This window comes from Cygnus atratus, chromosome Z (assembly GCF_013377495.2).
Source record: "Cygnus atratus isolate AKBS03 ecotype Queensland, Australia chromosome Z, CAtr_DNAZoo_HiC_assembly, whole genome shotgun sequence".
NCBI classification, from domain to species: domain Eukaryota; kingdom Metazoa; phylum Chordata; class Aves; order Anseriformes; family Anatidae; genus Cygnus; species Cygnus atratus.
This window is the reverse complement of record NC_066396.1, coordinates 45804664-45818416: the sequence shown is the minus strand read 5'-3', so window position 1 is coordinate 45818416 and position 13753 is coordinate 45804664.

The window sequence follows — 13753 nt, the reverse complement described above, 5'->3', positions numbered from 1 at the left end:
AACAAACGTTAATTACAGAAGTGGTTTGCAGTGCTCTTCAAAATATTATCATTAGCAAAGTATAAACTCTAAAATTTTCAATATATCCCAGTGATGTTGGGATAATATGACCTACTTTCTGTTTATCAGACACTGTTATGATACTAAATGTGCCCTTAAGCATAAGTAAATTCTAAACATCTAATATTTACTAAGAAATATCCTTGCAGCAATGATTACAAATGAAAAATAGTTCCATTTTAAAATAATCATAACCCTACAAACATATGCAAATTCAAAGCCAAGCACAAAACACAAGTAAAAAATATATAATCAAAATAGGGAATAAAAGTGTTTTACCTGACACTAAAAGAAAGACAGTACAAATTGTATGACAAGGGCTGAAGTAATGTTGAAGTTTTCTACACTCACTCACATTTTCATAAGAACAATAACAACAGTGGACTCTAGAGCACATATTTTAACTCTTGAGAATTGAAAGGCTATTATTTCATAACAGTAAATATATACAAATATATATATATATATATATATATGCAGAGTGAGGCAATACAAAATATAGTCAACAATATTGTAAGATAAACATCTTATACAGGACAGTAACAAAAGCTTCCAAAGATCACACACAAAGAAATAAATAAACCAATGTTAAAAGTAGTGCAGGTAAATTAAATGGATACCAAATTTCTATTTTTCAGGTTACAAATCCTCAGCAGTGAAAGAAAATAAGAGAAAAAATTAGCATTGTTACAGACTAGTATCAATAATTTATAAAATATGTGCATAACATTAAACACAACTAGATCTATTTATTTCAACAGTATAACCTACGTCCATGAATTTAAACTGTATTGAAGTGAAGCACTAATATTTGCCTTATATAAAAGTAGACTGGATTGGAACTTTATCCTTTAAAGTATTTTTAGGATACACCTGGAAAAAATCAGAGTCAGAAACATTTTATGTTATTTCTTTCTTTTCTTACAGTTGTCTAATAATTAGTGATGTAGGTATTATCTGGTTATAGCAGGTTATCTACACACAAGTGAGGCTTAAAGACTGGTTAAGAGCACATTTACTTTGTGTATTCCAATTAAAATGAAAGTCAGATTGAAAAAACTAAGCATCTGGTTCAAATTTGCAAAGTCAAACGTTGACAGTCTTCAAATGTATGAAGACATGCAGAGCAATTTTAATCTTCTCTTAAGTATGTGCACATTAATCTTCATTTATATGTTTAATATATAAATATATCTGTAGTATATTTATTAAATACATTTATTATGAGTCTTCATTTCTATATTAATCTTCATATATATGCTATTCAGCAGTCAAACCGACCTAACAAAACAAAACAAAAAAAACAACAAAAAAACTTTGAAGAGAGCAACAGGCTTGAGAATCATAGAATCATAGAATGGTTTGAGCTGGAAGGGACCTTAAAGATGATCTAATTCCAAACCCAATGCCATGGACCCCTGCCTTCCATTAGACCAGGTTGCTCAAAGCCCCATCCAACATGGTTTTGAACACTTCCAGTGATGGGGCATCCACAACTTCCCTGGAATATTCCTTCCTTCTTGATGACTGGGGATGCCCAGAGTCGTGACAGTGAGTATAACGAGACCAACGGGAATCACGTTTATATTGTGATCCGTTGTGTTGTATTGGGGGTTCAGTAAGTTGCTGCATTATTCTGCTGAATCAAAATTGTGTGTAATGGGAACTACAAATAAGTTAATTTAGTATCAAACATTGTACCAAATTAGAACTATTTGGGGATTATATCAGAAATATTAATGTATGGATAAACTGCAAGACCAATGGTTCAATCCCAGTACAGGTTATTAGCTTAATTCATTAGGAAAAGTACTCTATTTAATTCCCATCAATCTCACCAAAACATTGATGTGACTTGTGCTGGCAGAGGTGGTCACTAAGCAGCTTTCACCAGGACTTCATTATCATCAATACAGCAAGGAGGATTATCCATGAATGATCTCAGTGTCAGCTTTAGTTTTCTCTACTAGGTTGCATACAAAAGTGTTGATATTCTCCTCTCTCCTTGAACTGACCAATGTAAAGTATTATCCGTAAGAGGGTGGGGATTTTTCAGCTTCTTGCATCTCCTTCATGTGCTATGCAAAAGTATTACTCAGACATCTGTTAAACAATCACAGGTTTAATGACCTGTAATCTTTTTCCAGTTGTACATTACCACAGGTCAACAACCTAAAAAAGCAGTGGAAATATCTTTCATACATGAATTTCTTTCAGTCCCCCAGCACACAAACAAAATCACATTACATATTCAAGCAGCCTTGATTTGAAAAATGTTTTCAAATTTCAAGATACTGTTGAGTATTTTAATGATTTTGGTAGTTTAAACTGCTTTTACAACAGTGTGATGACTATAGAACAAAAAGTAAGTTCATTATTTTTTATCATGTTGTTTATCCACTTAGTAACATTTTGCTTTCAATAATTTCCAGTTTACGTATCTAAGCCACAATGGTCACCCAAATAGACAGAAAACTTTATTTTTGTTAACTTCCTTAGAAACCTTGTTACTTCTGTAATGATGTGGATGAAAATAGTACTCTTTCTCATCCAATCAAATATGGAGTGATTCTTTCTTATAAAAGAGATATGATATCCTTTAAAAATGATGAGAGCTTCTTACAAAACAGCTGTTGAAAAAAAATAAATAAATAAAAAGTGTTGAACTGTTTCATCGCAGCAATGTCAGTTTTACATCGATTCTTTTTATCCTCATTTTGCTTAGTGGTAATTTCAGATAATTAATGTTTTTTAGGGGGAAAACAAACAGACAAACAAACAAACAAACAAAACCATCTGAATTTAGAAATAGCAGGCAGTTTATGTCAGTAGGAAATATGATACCTAATATTACAACCCATTTTATTCTTTAACCCTCAGGTACAAATCTTGATTTAATGTTAACTTTAAGAACATATTTTGCATAGTGCTTGACAGACAGAATACAAATGCTAATACCAGTGGCATCAAAAGGGTAAGCATCATTAAGTTATGCCTGTTTATTAAAATAGTATATTCTGCAAGATTTTTTTGTTTCTTTGCTACCAAAATTTAAAACGACAATAAATATACATATATATATATTTATGTCTGTTTCTAGTTAGAGTGTTTTTAGTTTCACAGCATTTAGATAATTCAATAATTCTCAGAATTCTTGAGCCACTAGTACTGGAGATGTAAAAAAAAAAAAAAAAAAAAAAAAAGGAAGATATGAATACAAAAATATGAGGCTACAAATACTAATGCAAGTAATTTCACAAAAGATGATATAATTTTCTTTATTAGATTATATGAAGCTATTTCACTTAAATTGTAAAGAGATCTGAAGTAACATGAATATCACAGCAATAGATATTTTACTAATAATGAAAATAAACACAAAACTCACATACCTTGCAAATTTTAATTACATGATTGATTAAGAGATATCTATTTCATTCTTTTTGGCATAATATAAGGTAATAAGAAAAAAAAATGTTAATGCTAAATGTTCTCTCCTCAGTACATCAGATATCAAATTGAGGTCTCAGTAATGAGACATGACTAAAAATGTATCCTGTACAGACTCTGATATAGCGAAGTTCAAGAAAGTCCACGACTAAAACACTTATTTCAAAGTTATTAATGTGTTGGAGCTAAACACATTATTTATGATCTTCTACACAGTGTACTTGTCTGACTGGGAACATCAAAATACTTCCAGGATATCGGGCCCCCAAGAAATTCTTGTGTTTTCAACAGTGATCTCAAAAAAAAAGACGTGAAATATTTCCAATAAAACACACATTCATCTGCTAAAATGTCTTAGCATAGCATGAATACTTAGTATGTTAAATCCATTCTACTCCTTTCTGTCTTCAGGTAGTCATTGTACTAGTCATTTACTAGCATGTACTAATATGTGTATTTGTATGCACTTAATCCACTTTATTTTTACCCGTGTCCTTATAAACTACTAGTTACTTAATAGCTGTTATATTTCTAAATAAAAACACTTAAAATATTTATGAGCAGATAAAAACTTAAAATGAAATATTTTAGGATGCTTGGGTACATACAATTAGTTTGTAACTTTCAGCCTTAAAAAAAAAATACACTGTCCTAGAAGATTTGACTAAGATAAACAACAAAAAAGGCCTTCTAGTATTTTCCAGGTTTCCAGCAATAGTGACGGGGAGACTAACACATTTATCATCTATAATGGACAATATCATAAAACTTTCATCAGTTATATACTGAACCTGGATGTATGAGTGTATCTCTATCAAATTCAAGTATAAATGTATAGAAGAAAATATTCTTACTAATTTTCATTCTGGAGTAGTTTAAAGTGCCCATTACTTTTAAAGAGAACAAGTAAAAAGATTGATATCTTTGAAAAATGTGATAAAATATCACCTCAATGTGAATGTCTCGAGGTCATCTGGTGCAGTCTGCCACTGGCTGGGTTTCTCAACATCTCCTCTGGTCAAACTTTGAGTATGCAAAGTATGGCATGTTAAATAATGTTCTTCATTTGCTAATACTAATGCTCAGTATACGCTGTTACAGTAAGCTAAATTAACAGCATTAAGTTACTGTGACATACATTTGTATCACAATTTTTTTGGGAGGTTAATAATCCTTAAAACACTCAATAAAATGGAGACAATCCTCCAAAATTTAAAAATTCCAACAATATTTTATGTGAAACAGAAAAACTTCTTGTGTTTCTGCAAAGTGTAGCGAGGTAGGGATTGGTCTATTCTCCCACGTGCCTTGTGACAGGACGAGGGGGAATGGGCTAAAGTTGTGCCAGGGGAGGTTTAGGTTGGATATTAGGAAAAACTTATTTACCGAAAGGGTTGTTAGGCATTGGAATGGGCTGCCCAGGGAAATGGTTGAGTCACCATCCCTGGAGGTCTTTAAAAGCCGTTTAGATGTTGAGCTTAGTGACATGGTTTAGTGAAGGACTTGTTAGTGTTAGGTCAGAGGTTGGACTCGGTGATCTTGGAGGTCTCTTCCAAACTAGAAGATTCTGTGATTCTGTGAAAGTTTTTTGGTTACAGAAATCAAAACCTTTCTTCTCGTTAAAATGTCCATCAGTCACAGGTTCCATCTTTTATTTTCCACTTTGCTTTCTGGGTGAACATATGACTGACAATGTAAGTCAGTCTCTTTTTCTTAAATTGACAATGTAAGTCAGTCTCTTTCTTAAATCTTGTCCCTATTTTCATTCATTCCTGACCTGCCTTTCAGAACTATAATACCTACTGCCTAGATACTCTTATATGAATTTGCAGCTATAGGGAACTTTCACAATAACCAACAATCTGCCTGAAGCAAAACCTGCTCCTTTATTTAACAGGTAATGTGATCGATCTAATGTAATAACATAGAGAAATGCCATGGTGTCCTGTATAAATGTACTGGGCAAATAAATACTTATATATTTTATTCTTTGCTCTCACATTTTTTTCCTTGGATAAGTGATTTGACCTGTCTGTTTGCATATCCTCATCTCTTGATCAATTATATTCACACTTAATTGGGGCACTTGAGTTTACATCTTTTTATGTTTTCTCAAGAGCTGTTACAGACATTCAAAAATACCAGAAAACACATCCTACTTATGACTAATAGTAATATGCATTCAAGACATGTTTCTAAATGACTTTAACTCTTCATATAATCAAGTATAAATAGAAATTTTCCAGTTTTCTTGTAGCAAAAGAACAAGCACTTAGGGTTACTTCAATTTTTCCAAATCCGCATTAGAATTTCAGGGTGTCTCATGTTTTCTGTTTAACACTAATGCTTTAGATAAAAAATAAGACAATTAAAAATAAATATATAACTCTGTACATTAATTTGTCTTACAAATCTTACATGAAGCAATCCTAGTACTTGGGTTAGAGTACCTCTAGTAGCTTAAATACCTACAAATGAACTCAATGATAATCGAAGGGAATCACAGAAGCAAAACAAATGTAATAGAATTGCTATTTATCTCTGGAATATTTTGACACTCAACCTCAAATAATTTGCAAATTCACTTTACTTTGTTTAATTCAAAAATAATAATTTTTGAAAAAAATTATGAAAAAATAATAATAAAAAATAAAATTAAATTAACAATTGTGGAGTTTTTAATCACAATAGAAAAATATCTAAATTTTAACTGTAAAAATAATAATGAATGTTCTATACACTTCCACAAATTTGTAAGTACATAAACTATGCAATGTCTTTAGAGCATAATTTCCAGCAAGATAAAGCCCCTTCAGATCATTAAAAAATAAAATAAAATAAAAAAAAGATCAATAACAGTGAGTAACACAAAACAATGAGTTCATATTATTACAAATTCTAGACTGAAAAAGATTATGTTTTTAGAAAGAATTTTGAAATGAGAAGCATACAAGCATACAAGCTCTGAAATTTCCAAATTGGTGACACTAAATTATAACATTATCGCTGAGTATTTCTGTTTGCATAACAAATCTATCCATCCACCTGCTGTTGGGACAATGTGAAATTTAATCAAAAAGGACCACAATAATAAATTTTAGGTAACGAGTCCCCAGAATGAATGTGGTGTCCTATATGTCTATATTGAGTATACACACAGGTAGCTATATCCCCATTGTTTAGTCATGGCTACTGCTGATTCTTAACAGAACGCATGAATAAATATTTTGAACAGAAGAATATTGGTTGAAATATCTGAAGCACTGATTGCATTGCAGCTTAAATATTTTGAATGTAGAAATATTTGTATAAAATTGGATCTTTTGACTCTTGCGTGATCAGGATTTTAGAATAGTTTTCCATGTATTTATAGGACATATTTATTAAAAGAAATGTGTTACCTAATCAACCATTTATTTATATTTTCGCTGAAGGACACTGCAGAGTTAAAGTACACACAGACTCTTATGATCAGTTTCCATAAATACGCAGTGGCTGCTAACATGACAGACAAAACTCTTTAAAGGAAATGTTCCACACATACCATTATTATTATTATTATTATTATTATTATGCACCAGAATCCTTTAAACACCAACTTAGCAAACAATTTTGAATAGATTTAATATTAATACTAATTATTAATCATTAATATTATATTTATTATTAAAGTTGATATTAATTATTACCATTAATAATTAGTAATTTGGTATTTAAAAGTCAATTTAACACTATTTGTTCATCAAAAACAATCTGAGAAAGCACTGCTAGTGAAGAAACTCCTTGCCTTTAAATAAGAACATTTCTTTGCAATTCAGTCCTGTTTTCCTGTTCTATTTCTTACTTTTGCTTTGTAGTTTTATGGAATAGATTTCTATTTTTGTCTTCCATATGAATAAATAAATAAATAAATAAATAAAGAGTAAAATATAATGATAATGATAATGATAATGATAATGATAATGATAATGATAATGATAATAATAATAACAATAATAATAATAATAATAATAATAATAAATGTAACAATATTTTCCTCCTTTCTCAATTAGGTAGATCTGGCTAGAGCATCATTTTGATTTTAGGGGTTTATTTCAAAAGTACTGCCTTAATCTAAAAATTAAAGTATTACCAGTCCTTTTGTAGATTTTGTATTTTTTCCACTAAACAAAGTAGATTTGGTGCTATCCACACATCTACTATACGGAGAAAAAAAAAGATATTAGAAAAAAAAAATTGGTGGTCAGATAGTAAAACCTGACCAGAGTACTGCAGATATTTTAGCATCATATCCTGGAGAAATGATTTTCTTGTGAACATGCTATTTTAACTGGGGAGAAAAAGTAACAAATAGACAGAATGAAAGGAAGAGAAATATATATTTATTATTTTAATAAAATAAGGTTGATAACAAAATGAAGCTAAAAAAAAAAAGAAAAATAAACAAGGCTATAACCCCTAACAAAATTATGGGGTTCTCATTCATTTAAAACAGAAAAGGCATTGTAACATCTTACAAGAAAGCACAATTATTTTCTATTATATAGGCAATATTTGTTTCTTCAGCCAATCCAATATCAAATTTTCCCAGAACAAATATATTTAGAACTTGAAACAAATGTCAAGTGCTGAAATCTTCACTGCTATTTACGGAAAGGCTATAAAGGTAGTAAAATGTATATGTATGGCTTCCTCTCAATTCTCAAATATTTTATAAAAGACAGGTAAGAATTGACAAAAACAAACAAACAAGCAAACTAAAATCCTGAAGGTAATAAAGACACAGTTATGTTGAAAATATACCAAAAACGTTTATTTCCGTAACGATGAAGTTACGATATCGTACAAGTATAAATTGATTCAAGTGTTTTCTTACACGTGGTACCTTTTATTGACAAGCCTCTCTTCTAAAAAGGTTTTCAGATATTTAATATAAATTAACATGTATTAGAAATGTGTAATTTAGACCTATTACCATGGTAATTAACTACCTTCTATTACCCTTCTTTTTCTTGAATCACACTTTTAGAAGTTTCTACTATTAGGACCACAAAGATGATGAGAAGGCTGGAGAACCTCTCCTGTGAAGAAAGGCTGAGAGAGCTGGGGATGTTCAGCCTAAAGAAGAGAAGGCTCCAGGGTGGCCTCGTTGCTGCTTTGCAGTACTTAAAGGGGGCTTATGAAAAAGGTGGAGACTGATTCTTGGCTTGATCAGATAATGTCAGGACAAGGGGCAATGGTTTTAAACTAAAAGAGGGGAGGTTTAGATTAGCGGTTAGGAGGAAATTCTTCACTCAGAGGGTAGTGAGGCACTGGAAAAGGTTGCCCAGAAAGGTTGTGGATGTCCCACCCCAGAGGTGTTCAAGACCAGGTTAGATAAGGCCCTGAGCAACCTGACCTAGTGTGTGACATCTTGGCCTATGGCAGGGGCGTTGGAGCTAAATGATTTTTAAGGTCCTTTCCAACCCAAGCCATTCTATGATTCTATGATTAATAAGGTTTATCTGTTAAAACAAACCTAAAGAGAGAATGTATCTACCTCTTCCATATTTGTAAGTTACAGTTATTGTATATCTTGTATTTTTTTGCACACCTCGCTCCTCGGTATGATAGTTCTGATAAACAGAATTACAAATCTGTATTCAATAATGTATGTGTTTGTCATCCAAAGGTTTTTCATAAATCTGTACTCAATAATTTATAAGTGTTTGTCATGCAAAGGTTTTCCTTGCTTCTCTTGACCTGCTCATTATCACAGAATCACAGAATCACAGAATCGCAGAATCACAGACTGGTTGAGGTTGGAAAGGACCTCCAGAGATCATCTAGTCCAACCCCCCTGCTCAAGCAGGGTCACCTAGAACATGTTACAGAGGATCGCATCCAGGCAGGTTTTGAATATCTCCAAAGAGGGAAAGAGACTTCACACCCTCTTTGGGCAGCCTGTTCCAGTGCTTTGTGACCCAAAACATAAGTTCTTCCGCATAAGGTGATGGTATCTCCTGTGGTTCAATTTATAACCATTATCACTGAGAAGAGTTTGCCCCCATCCTCTTTACATCATCCCCTCAGATATTTGTAGAGATTGATGAGATCCCCTCTCAATCTCCTTTTCTCTAAGCTAAACAGGCACAGCTCGCTTAGTCTTTCGTCATAGGACACATGCTCCAATACCTTAATCATCTTTGCAGTATTATGCAGGTATCATGTATCCAAAATAACTGAGATCATAAAACAGCAAGTCTGACAAGAGATACTAAAGTCTATTTTGTTTATTGAATAAATATTTACACTATGTTTATACATAGATTTCATTGTCAACTTGGTTGGAGAAAGGCATATGCAGTTAGGGCATAAACAGCAATTTCATTTCTTGTATTTCATGAAAACATTTTCAATTTCCATGGTGGCTAGTGCTGAAACCATGCAACCTGTTCTGAACATATGGCAGATTTCCTAGAGGAAATGCTGCTGCATATTATCAACTTGATATCTTTTGCTAGCATTTTTAAGACACCATTGATGCTTGTGACTGGCAGCAGCAAAAGGACAAGTCTGAAACCAATCCTGTTCAGGTGAAACCAAACCTAATGAGCCATCACAAAAACATGTGAGTGATTCATATTATATTCTTATGTCATGGACACTAGAGACATATAGGTTTACTTAAAAAGAAAAATGTTATTATACTTCTTAAAAGAAAAATTTTACCACCAATCTTATCATAATCATTTCATTTTAGCAGTCCCTTGTGCCTCTGCCCTCATCATCTACTTATTTTTTATTTATGAATCTTTGCTTCTGCTGATCAGCTCCACTTCTCTCTTACTTCCCATTTGTGCTCCCAGGGGAAGGATTGAAACCTCTGCCAGAGCAGTTTTTCAAGCTAGAGGAGTTTCCGCTAGTGGTGTTCACAGCCACATGTAGGCAACAAGTAGATTCTGATATGAGAGATTTTCATGTCCCAAATTCAGGGACTCTTGGATTACCCACCTAAATAATATATAAACTACAGAAAGAGTTCTTCTAAATTCATCTGAGTGGATCTCAGGAGGGTGTGTCCCTCACCATTTTTTTCCTCTATGTCTTGGCCTAAATACATTTCAAAAAGTAAATAAGATTTTTTGCATGAAGTCAAAAACACAATTACTTTTGCACTAATAAAACACTCTAACATAAAGACAAACAAGGACACAAATGTTGCACCTTCTGTTTTCAATGGTCATACACTTAACTCTTTGTTGAAACCAAGGTTTGCCAGTCTGTGCTTGGTTGTTAGAACAAGGTTTTGTGGCACACTCCTGAATATATCATTAAATAACTTATGTTTCTAGGGTTTTTATGCTCTCGTATTTTAAGTAACTTTTTACTGCCTAAGTTAACACAGGGGTTAAAATCAAGGCTTTCAGCCATTCTGCCCTCTATAAATGTAAACACATGTAACCTGAACATTTACTTTTATTTGAACAATGTGATGATGATAAGGAAATGTGAGAATGTCTCTCTCTGGCATGCCAAATAAATCTGGACTTCTGACCCTCAGCAGAACTGCTGAACATTGAAAACCAGATTTCACTGGGTTTCACTTGGATTTCACCAAATGCTGGATTCACTAAAGGTGCATGGCTTAAGCTGCTCTCAATGTTCCCAGCATATTTTTGGGGGAAAGAGGGACATTTCCACAAAGGAGCAAAAGATTTACTGCATGATGACAAATATATTGTCATGAGAGGAATCTCAAAAATTTCTCCTGGGGAAACAACTCCAGCATTGTAAGATTTTTCCTCATAATTGTCCCCAGCAGCTTCTCTAAATGTAGATTATGAATATAATCAGAGACACTTCACATCATAGTGTAAAAACCCATTACAAAGGTTTTTATTTTTGATGTGGAGAACAGGTGATGTATAGGGTTATTAATAATGAATGTGCAGTTTTCTCACTGTTCTGTGAGAATTCTGTAAAATAGGTCACATGACTACAAAATATAGAAATACAGATTAAGAGTAATATAACACTAAGTTATATTACAGTTGCCATTTTTTTATATATTTTCTCTAAGTGACAATTTCTTTCTGGATCATTCTCTGTTAATGTTTCTGTGTGAATATCTTTGTTGTGTTCAGTTTTGTTCAGCTGAAATTTCCACTGCAATTTGCACAATTGAAGTCACCATAAAGATGACCTGGGAAAAATAATGACTGCAAATAGCTGCTAAAACATTTACAGAAGAAAGTGCCTTCTATCCTCAGAACTGCTAGCCTGGGAACCTGACCTGTGAGCAAGAAGTATCCTCAAAATATACAGTTGACATCTTTGAAACAAGGCTGAGTACATAAGAACCAGAGTCATCCTGAAGATACCATCATTAAGGGCAAAAACAAGAAACAGTAACAATATTTAATCACTTGAAAAGGTGAAAATAGTCTGGAAAGGTGTTTGTTGTTTTTTTGTTTTGTTTTGTTTTGTTTTGTTTTGTTTTTCTGAGAATAGGAAACATCATCATCTACGGGTTGTCTCAGGTAAAACATAAAAATTAACTGCATCTATTGGCTGCTCTAACAGTTAGAGTCCTCCCTCACGTCTCTGTGATACAAACATAACTAGTTTTCTCTCCAAAAGGAAGAGCTTCTAAGAACTTCCCATGCTGCATATTTTTTTTTCTTTCATACAGGATTTCCTAAAAAAATTGAACTTTCACTTGGAACAACTGAAAGACTTTGAACTCTGTTACATGGATCATCTTTGAAGTAAGACTCTGTCTGCTATTTTATTGGGACCGTTCTTGGGCCCACTTCTGGATGTTGGTCTCTTCTGAAATCTTTATCCACCAAAAACATTAATTATATTTTTATTTTGAAAATACTGAGAAAATCCACATTTCACATGCAACTTTGGTCTTCTTCATGGCCCTCCTTGATGCTGGTTGAGGTCTGCTGTCATGCACCAGCTCAAATTGTTCTCTAAACAATTTTAAACCACAAGGTTTTCATGGGGAAAAAAAAAAAAAAAAAAGGAAACTGAGGAAAGCGAAACCCTAGCCTCCCTCCTTAATAAAATTATCACATTTTTCCATATGCTAATAAAATTTTGTTTTTAGACATGCATTCTTACCGTCTTCTCATCCCTCAGACACTATTTAAGAGACTAGTTCAAAAAGTATATTTTCCCATCTCTTTCCTTATGTCAATATCAAAGCAAATTTTTGAGTTTGCAAGATATTCTAAAAAAATGCAGCAGAGATTAGCAATAAAACAGAAAGATGTTTAAGTTTAGAGTTAATAGTAAAGATTAAGATAAAGAGTTCAATTTCCCCTTTGTTCTGCTGCTCTGAACCCTGCAAGCTATAACTTTGATTTAACAGGGGTAGGCAAATTGAGAATGATAACAGAGCTATTCATAACATGAAGCAATTTGATTTTGTATTATGCTTTCTGACAGCAGTGTTGAATTTGACAGCATAAGCCACCAAAACCAAAATGAAGAAAAATCAGATACAAAGTAAATAAGCCCTCAGTTAGAAGGCATAGACAAAGAGTAACTTTTATTGTGCACTGCTGAATGATAGTAGAAAACGTTGTGCTAAAAAATCATCATCAAGATATAGAATATTGCATATGGTCCAACAAAGCTGTCAAAAGATAATCAGAGGTGGATTATATGTTGTAGAAACATTTACTTGGTATATATTGTTCCATTTTAAGCAGTGAGAGCTTGCCTTCTAAGGTCAGAACACCAGATCAAATGGTAATATGTAAGTTAAGTTGTAATGCCCGGAAAGTAATACAGATTTTCTGCTGTGTCATGGAAGGAACTGGGTTCTGGAGAGTCTGAGCAACAAATTTCATCAATACATGAGAAAAAATTACTCTGCATGATTCACTGTATGAAACTCCTTAACAAATGTAAGCCTCTTAATAAGCCTAGTGCTTATAAAAATGCGTTTAACAACAGCTATCAATTAAGTGAATAAGTAAAAGCAGAGGAGGTTCATATTACCAAAAAATTGAGGCACGATATATAGAACAATAGAATCATAAAATCATATAATCATTAAGGTTAGAAAAGATCTCTAAGATCATCTGCTCCAACCATCACCCTACTACCAATGTCACCCACTAAACCATGTCTCTTGCACCATGTCCAACCTTTCATAAAACACTCCCAGGGACAGTGACTCCACCACCTTCCTGGACAACCCGCTCCAATGCCTGACTACTCTTTCCGAGAAGAAATGTCTTCT